The sequence below is a fragment of the Neomonachus schauinslandi genome, chromosome 3 (assembly GCF_002201575.2).
Source record: "Neomonachus schauinslandi chromosome 3, ASM220157v2, whole genome shotgun sequence".
In the NCBI taxonomy this organism is placed as follows: domain Eukaryota; kingdom Metazoa; phylum Chordata; class Mammalia; order Carnivora; family Phocidae; genus Neomonachus; species Neomonachus schauinslandi.
Window position 1 is genome coordinate 110,059,293 of NC_058405.1, and position 9,927 is coordinate 110,069,219.

Sequence of the window (9,927 nt, forward strand, 5' to 3'; positions counted from 1 at the left end):
TATTTATTCTTCTAGGGGTTCTTGTGCTTTTCTTGGTTCTATAGTACTAGACATAAATATTTAACAATGCATTGTCTCAAATGTTATTCATGTAATTTATCAGAGAAAACAGTGGAGTTGTAATAACTTTTAAGCCTGCACCTTCTCTTAAACCTGAGATTGATTTACAATGCGGGAAACTGAGCTGGATTTTCTTCATACTGTGGAGGAGAATTATTTACCCGTTCTAATGGAGATAAGCTAAACTAGTCCAGCTACCAAAAGCACAAGGTTCATTTGCCCCTTTTTTGAATCAGCTTTTTTTAAGCAAATACTTGGGCAGTAGAAGAAAAGAGGCTAGGGAGAAGAAAGGCATTTAATTATTACGAATATATTTCCCTGTATTTGCTGACCTACCCATTTTCCTTTATACATATATGTATACACAGAAATATACATATATATTACCTCTTGTGAGTATTCCTCTTGGGAATTTCTTCTAAATTTTAATGCACTTGCCTATAAGGATGTCAGTTCAAATTATAGCTAAGGTCTTGTAAAAGTGACTGTCCACTTTTTAATATTACAAAAGAAATGAATAGAGAGTGAGAGCATTTGGAGTCTTCTTCATCTTTGCTATGGCCTTTCTTGGAAATAAATTGTGAAGACTCCAGTTCTGGATTTTTCTATCTGTACATTTTTTTCTCTTACATTTGGTTTTTAAAGCTCTGTTTCATATGTTTGGTGATAGAATTTCTAATACTGGTGTAATGTGCAGATCTGAAAGCTAGCTAATTTGATGGTTCTAATTATCTTTTAAAAGCTGAGAGTAATTTTCCATACAGCCAAAGCAGAAAGTTTTTGCATCATTGTCCTGAAGCTGCAATCGAACCATGGATTCAGTACTGCCATTGCTCATATAGGTCAAGGTGAGGACCGGTAATTGAATAGGTTACTATAACCGAATCAGACATGAAACCAAAACATTTGGTCAACCTCAGTTACCAAAGTTGTACTTAACTTCCTCAGATGTTGTATGTGTTATAATGTCCACACAGAGTAGTTTTTATTCCAATATTAAAGCCCTATATGTTGAGTTTTTAAAGTATAGAAAGAGCACAACCATCTGAATTATCAGAGTCTGAATCATTCCGGAAAATTGATCATTACAATTTTTTATTGTTTGAATGAATGTCGTTAGCTCAAGTCTGATAAGAAAGAAAATTAATTGGTTGGTAAGTGCTAGGAAATAAGTTGTTCTTTTCTCATATCTTTTCTTATGAAATCAGCCCACTGTTAGTTTGCCTTCACACACTGGCATTTATAAAAGGTGGCGAGGACTAAAAGGTTTTCTGCCAGACATATACATTTAAAAAAAAAAAGAAAAAATCTATTTTAAAAAAATAGTTACTGTGCTTTCAAAAAAAAAAACCTGCTTTTAGTTTTTCAAAATGTTTAAGATAAGAGGGGGAAAAAAAAACCTCACAAAGCTTTACTTTTCAAGTTTGAAAGCCATCCAAGTGAGTTTCATTTATTCTAGCCATTTACTCTGCCTGTCAGTAACCCCATCAAGTTGTGGCCTGTACAACTGAGGAAATCTTGTTTCTCTCGAGACATAAACTTTCTCATTTACACATTTTTAATGCATATCATTGCATTACAGATCCAACCTTTATATGACCAGGATGTACAGATTATGTTTGCAAACTCCTGTTTACAAATGACCAGTAGATGTAGACCTGTGCTCTGCACTTTGCATTCAGAGCATATGATGAGAGATGACTCATTCATTCTACATCTTACATCACAGCAACAAAATTTGGTAAAGGCTTGGGAAAATGCCAATGTTAGGTTTAAAAAGAAAGAAATCTGTTTCTCAACTGTGTATCTATTTACTGAGTATAGGAGATGGATGTTGAAAAAAAGGTATACGACATTTTTTAATATTTTATTTCTCTTGTTAGGTAAGACTGAAGATAACTTTTAAAAAAATCTTTCAATTTTTTTTTTGTTTTCTAAATTTTGTAGAATGATGAGATGCTAGATCATATTTACATAACAAAAATGATTTTTTTTTTTTTTAAGAAATGGGGTAAAAGAGGGAACTCTAGTGAGAAGGAGGACAGCCAACAGGGGTCAGAACAAATAACACCTCACTCACCCAAAGAGGATGTTACCTTTTCCTTCACTTTTCAATAGAAATTATACCCATGAGATAGTTATCTAAATTCAGAAACAGAATCTTTTTAAATTTCTTTGAGAAAATTTAAAAGAGACTGTGATAATTAAGTATAAATATTGCTTTCCTTCCTAGGTCCTAGTTTAGGTCAGTTGTGTGAACAAATGGGTAGTTTAGTACTGAGGGGCAGCACGGGGAGAGGGGGCAAGCCCTGTGAAGGGTAGACCTGGAGGTGGTGGGACCACGCTAGGATGGGATTTAGCATGAAATGAATGTGCTTGGGACCTGACACTGTTATTTTCTCATGATGCGAGAAATAGCTGAAGACCACTCGGCTCCACATTTTCACCTGTAAAATGGTGGTAATTTTAGTACCCAGACCACAGAGTGGTGGTTACAATGAAATAATACAATATCCATAAGGCATTTTTAATTCTTCTTGGCCAATAGTAAGAGCTTTAAAAATGTTAGCTATGGAAAGTATATATAAGTGTTCAGGAATCAGTAGAGAGAACTATTTTAAATTGGAGATAGATGCAGAAAAGGAGGTGTAAAGGTGTAATTTTTTTAAATTAAATATGCCAAAAAAGTATCAAGACAGCTTTGAATCCAAGAAAAAAAGGAAGGTGGGGGAGGAATTATCTTCATTATCCTCCTCATTCTCCTTTTCCCTGAAGTAGCAGGGTCTCTGCTGTCAAGAACCAAGGCTGGTAAGATTAGCATTGATTAAATAGCATGATTTATATGTGGGCTAGCCTGGGAGCCTAACAACTACATTCTATAGAAAAACATGTTACTGGGCACCTGGGTGGCTCAGTTTGGTTAAGCGACTGCCTTCGGCTCGGGTCATGGTCCTGGAGTCCCGGGATCGAGTCCCGCGTCGGGCTCCCTGCTCGGCAGGGAGTCTGCTTCTCCCTCTGACCCTCCTCCCTCTCATGCTCTCTGTCTCTCATTCTCTCTGTCTCAAATAAATAAATAAAATCTTTAAAAAAAAAAAAAAAGAAAAACATGTTACTCGTGACAAACAGCTGATCTACAGGTGAACATTTGGAATATAGTTATTAATAAATTGACTTTTGTAATTTATTACATCTTATTTTATCTAGCTTACCTTCATATTTTATATCTTATTTTATTACATCTTTTTGCCATTTATTTAGCAAATGCATTTTTTTAAAGATTTATTTATTTGACACAGAGAGACACAGCGAGAGAGGAAACACAAGCAGGGGAAGTGGGAGAGGGAGAAGCAGGCTCCCCGCAGAGCAGGGAGCCTGATAAGGGACTCGATCCCAGGACCCTGGGATCATGACCTGAGCAGAAGGCAGACGCTTAATGACTGAGCCACCCAGGCGCCCCAACAAATGCATTGTAAATAGCATTGATATATATTTATCTGTAGGCTGGAGAATAATAAGAAATAAGAAAACAAGAACTAGAGAATATACTATAAATAGAATTTCTCAGATTAAGTTTTTTTTAATTTTTTAAAGATTTTTATTTATTTCAGAGAGAGAGAAAGAGATGGAGAGAGAGAGAGGGAGGGCGAGAACGAGCAGAGGGGAGGAGCAGAGGGAGAGGGAGAAGCAGACGTCCCACTGAGCAGGGAGCCCGATGCAATCCCAGGACCCTGAGATCATGACCCGAGCAAAGGCAGACAGTTAACCGACTGAGCCACCCAGGTGCCCCTCAGATAGATTAATTATTGGTTAATGAATGGTCTCAATGAGCAAAGGCCAGAAATGTTTGCTTTTTTTTGGGGGGGGGGCAGCCCTAGCTTAGAATTTAGAAAATTGACTTGATTTATGAACATGTTCTATTGCATTGTCCACATCTCATATAAACCTGAAACCAGGAAAATATAGTAAAATGGAATAACTTATAGCTATCTACCAGATACCTGAAAATAAATCAGTGTCTGACTTATGTACTTAAACAAAAAAATTGGACAAAATATTGCAGTGGACATATTTAGTAACTAAAGAGAGGTTGCAAAATAAAAGAAAAACATTTACATCTTTATCTTTCACGAATACCCTGTCATAGTACAGAATGTTACAAATATGGACAACAAAAGGAGCTATGCTTCTGAGAGAACCAGAGGAGGAATCAATTTATCTCAAGTATATTCAGATTTCATCAAAGAGTTATGACCATTTGTGAAGAAAAAGGAAATATCAATTTCTAAATTTATATTTAATATTTACAAATATGTAAATTAGGCTGTCTCAGAAACGTGTAGCAGATGTCCCTATCTTCTTGATGCCGATGGACTGCCTAGGTATTACTTTAAAATGATAGATTGGCAATGAGAATATTATTTGCTACTCTATTTCATCGTATTCATTTGGAAGCATTAATTCTTTTAAAGAAGATTATACATGCAATCCAATCTTGACAGCCTGGCTCTATGTAATGGGATGTTCTATTTAAATGTGAGGACATATTGATCTCACTCTGAAGTATCTATCTAGTATCTATCAAGAGGATAAAGTTTGAACATTTTCCATGGTGGGTCCTGTTCCAGAATTTTTGAAATTGAATATGGTATAAAGAAAAAAAAAATAGTTACTTTTCCCTTCTTGATTTGGAGACATTTTAAGCAAAGAAAAGAACATTGAAGGAAGTTGTGATATTTCTTTACACAGGATCTTTTAGCAGGAGGATAGAATGCTTACCTCAAGGGAAAAGTAAGCCAAAGGCCTGATTCGCCTATATTTTGAAAAGTAGATCATTTTGCTCAGGAGCTCTGGGCCATAAACTGTCACAATCACCACAACATTCCCATTTATGGCAGCGTCCCTTCACATATACCATTTCTGAGCACTCACAAAATGATTTGAACTACATAAATCAATTTACTTTAAGATCTTGGATTTGTCTTGACTATTTCAAATTTGGGTAGTGGAAACGTTTTCACTAAATTGTTTTTATTTTTCATAGCCGTATGTAAGAAAATGGAAAACATTTCTTTAACAATATCCATTCAAGGGAGAGTACATTTAATATGGAAAGAGAGTGGAATATTTTAACAAAATAAAAATTGACCATAACTGGGCGCCTGGGTGGCTCAGTTGGTTAAGCGACTGCCTTCGGCTCAGGTCATGATCCTGGAGTCCCAGGATCGAGTCCCGCGTCGGGCTCCCTGCTCGGCGGGGAGTCTGCTTCTCCCTCTGACCCTCCTCCCTCTCATGCTCTCTGTCTTTCATTCTCTCTCTCTCAAATAAATAAATAAAAATCTTTAAAAAAAAAAAATTGACCATAACTAATGGCTACAATCAAGAACCATCATTTTGGCGCGCGCGCACGCGCATGTGTGTGTGTAATATATATTCCAAATCATAAACTAAGAAAAAATTAGTGTGCTGCATAAAGCATAAATAATATTGAATAACAAATGTTGTTTATTTAAATGTTCTACATTAAAGTGATTTAGTTTAGTATAATTCTCCCGGTAAAGTTTTGATTACATTTTACATATGAATATCCAGTGTAATAGCTGGTAATCATAAAATATTATATTTGACTAGTTGAAAATATCTTTATTTTAAAACAAAACCAAAAGCTAATATATACACATTTCTCTATGTTTTTAATATAAATACATTTAAATAAAATTTTGAACTTTGATGATATATGGTAAAAAATATCAAAAAAACTGTTTAAGAGTATTCATTAGCAGTTTATGGTTTAGGCTGTACGGATGGCTATATTTAAGAGTAATGTTTATTCTTAAAAGTATAGTACTATTATATTAGCATGTAGATACTATGTTAGTGAAGATCCCATGAGATCTGAGACAAAATCCCATATTTTAGAGTGCCCAGAATATGAATCTGGGATATCTAGTTGTCAATACAGTGAATTTGAAAGTGTAAGTATAGAATGTGTGTGTGTGTGCATATGTGTGTCTGTTTGTATAAGATGTTTTCTTAAAGGTTCCACTCAAACTGCTAATATAAACAGTTATGAATAAAGCGCAAGAGCTAGAAATTATCCTATATGCATATGATATAGAGAGATTTTGTATAGCTGATTTTTACTATTATTAGTAAAAACTTTAAATTAGAAGGCAACTACACAGACTACTGGGACTTCAATGAATTTAGTGCCAGCATGCACAAAAAAAGAAAAGGAAACACTGTCTTAGAAATAAATGTATATCCATTTAATATTCACAGGAAGTCAAAAGATCTTCCTAAAAGATGCTTCCACTCATTTTTATATTATGTCCCATTATATATGAAATAAATTACCTCTTCCTGACAAACTCATGACTTTCTGTACGTGATATATTTTTCTCAAGGGGTATTTGCTATACTTTTCTTCCAAGAAAAAAGAGTTAGTCTTTTTATTAATTACTATCTAAGTGGAACCAAAAAAGTCAAAGGGATCTAATTACTAAAAAAGTGGAAATTAGAAATGGAATAAATTTTCTCTTACCTGGCTTAAAAATGACAAACAGATAGTTCAAAACATATGCCCACACAATAACCATTTCTACTTGTATTTGGAATGCATTATTAAAATCAATTTGTATCACATAGCTAATGGTTGAAGGAGTTGGCCCAAATCCATTCTAAACGATAGTGGGAAATCAGCCTGGGAGTCAATTTGCAGAATATTCCCTCTCATTCAAGTGAATGTTTTTGTAGAAAGGTTGAAAGCTGCAAAATGTTCTTGGTGAATGTTTCTAAGTAATCAAAAGGTCAAAATAAATTTGGAACCTCTTCCTCCAGGACCCATATGAGGCAATCTGGAAATAAGTAAAAGGGTAGTATCTTCCAATGCTGGCCATTCCTACCTACCATACCTTGATCTTAAGTCTAAGTCATTGTTGGCTTCATGGCTGGTCATTCTCTAGAATTCCAGGATTCAGAGTTTTTTTGTTTTGTTTTGGTTTGGTTTTTTTTTTGGTTCATGGTGTTCCCTGCTATGTTTGCCTTAGCAGAAGCATCCCATGGGTAAGGCAACCCTTTTCATATGAATCCTTCTTTCATTTTGGCTGAAGTACTAGACTGGAAAAAAATACTTTACTGAACAATTAGGAGAAAGCAGAGGAAATGACAACATTGAAAACTCGCTGTGAGATTCAAAACCCTTTCTCTGTCTCTCTGTCTCTCTGTCTCTCTCTCTCTTTCTCTCTCTCTCTCTTTCTGTCTCACACACACACACACACACACACTCACACTCAAACCCAGGTGGTTGCTGTGTTGCATATGTTCTGCCCTTCCATGTCCTTTTAGGTTTTTGGCTTTCCCTTAGACCCACCCACTACTTTAAACATAACTGTTTTATTAAACCTGCATCAATTATAAGCCAGGAACCTGACTGAGTAGCCTCTTCATTAGCATATTCCTGTTCCTGACCTTGTTTTCCTTCTGGAGACTTACTTTCTTCCAATATCTCCTGAAAAACACCTTTTTCAACTTTCTTAAGGTAAACAACACACTGTTCTCAAGGATGGTGTTCCAAAAGAATCTGGCCCCCTTCCACGCCAGGGTAATATGTAGTACATGGTATTTCTTAGCAGTATGTTTTCAGACTACTGATTTAGTTAGTCCAGAGTACGGCCCCCCTTTGTATTTGCTAACTTCTTTAGACTCTCAAGGGTAGTTTTCTGAACAGAACACACACATTTCCCAAGGGTAAACAATGATTCTGATTGTTTACTGATTTAGTACTACTGATTTAGTTAGTCCAGAGTACGGCCCCCCTTTGTATTTGCTAACTTCTAGACTCTCAAGGGTAGTTTTCTGAACAGAACACACACATTTCCCAAGGGTAAACAATGATCCTCCCAGATAATAAGATAAAATTTTCTATAACAGATCAACAATTTCCTAAAGGCAAGATATTGACAAGGCTACTTGTCTTTCATAGATATGGCTCTCCTCTTTCCCAGAATGCTGTTAATTTTCCTTTTCTGATCCCTTCCAGTTTTCAGAATGGGCCCAAGGGTCTTCCACACATAAAAATGGGGTTTATAACAATGCTTTCCTAAATAACATAATGCCCACCCTTGATTAAATTATTTTCTTTTGCCTTGAGCAAAAGTAGATTAGAACAACTGGACATCCATGTATAAAAAATGAATCTAGACACGGACACTACAACCTTCACAAAATTACTCAAAATAAATACAAAATGCAAAACTATACAATTCCTAGAAGATAAAATAGGAGAAAATCTATATGAACTTGGGTATGAGGATAACTTTTTAGATATAGCACCAAAGCACTACCCATGAAAGAAATCATTGATAAGCTGTACTTCACTGAAATTAAAAACATCCAGGGGTGCCTGGGTGGCTCAGTCATTAAGCATCTGCCTTCGGCTCAGGTCATGATCCCAGGGTCCTGGGATCGAGCCCCGCATCGGGCTCCCTGCTCTGCGGGAAGCCTGCTTCTCCCTCTCCCACTCCCTCTGCTTGTGTTCCCTCTCATGCTGTGTCTCTCTCTGTCAAATAAATAAATAAAATCTTAAAATAAATAAATAAACAAAATTAAAAACGTCTGTTCTGCAACAGACATTGGCAAGAAAATGAGAAGCCACAGACTGACAGAAAATATTTGCAAAAAACATATCTGATAAAGGACTATTGTCCAAAATATACAAAGAATTCTGAAAATTCAACAATAAGAATACAAACCCATTTGGGCACACACCCCACCAAAGAAGACAAACACATGGCAATTAAGCATATAAAAAAATGTTTGGGGTGCCTCGGTGGCTCAGTCAGTTGAGTGTTTGACTCTTGATTTCTGCTCAAGTCATGATCTCAGGGTCCTGAGATTAAGCCCCACATTGGGCTCTGTGCTCCATAGGGAGTCTGTTTGAGATTCTCCCTCTTCCTCTGCCTCTGTCCCTTCCCCCGCTCAAGTACACATTCTGTGAATGAATAAATAAATATCTTAAAAGAATGTTCAATATCATATGTCATTAGGGAATTGCAAATTAAAACAACAATGAACTATACCACAAACCTATTAGACTGCCCCAAATCCAAAACACTGATAACACCAAATGCTGAGAAGAATGTGGAACAACAGAAACATATCATTTGCTGGTGGGAATGTGAAATGATACAGTCACTTCAGAAGACAGTTTGACAGTCTCTTACAAAGCAACATACTCTTACTACGCAATCCAGCAATTGTGTTCTTTGGTATTTACCCACATGAGTTGAAAACTTTTACTGACATAAAAACCTTCATAGAGATGTTTATAGCAGCTTTATTTATAATTGTAAAAACTAGGAAGCAACCGAGATGTCTTTCAGTAGGTGAATGGATAAACTGTGGTACATCCAAACAATGGAATATTATTCAGTGCTAAAAAGAAATGAGATTTCAAGCCCTGGAAAGATATGGAAAAGCCTTAAATGCGTATTTAAATGAAAGAAGCCAATCTGAAAAGGTTACATACTATATGATTCCAACTATATGACATACTGGAAAAGGCAAAACTAAGAAGACGGTAGAAGTTGAAAGATCAGTGATTGCCAGGGTTTAGGGGGAGGGGGAGGGATGAATAGGTGGAGTACAGAATCTTTTTAGGGCAGTGAAACTATTTTTACAACACTATAACTTTGGATATAGATCATTATACAGTTGTCAAAACCAATAGAATAAACAACACAGAGAGTTCACTCTCTAGTGAACCCTAATGTAAACTATGGATTTGGGGTAATAATGATGCCTCAATGTGGAGTCACTGTAACAAATTTACCACTCTGGTTTAGGATATTGATAGTAGGGGAGGCAATG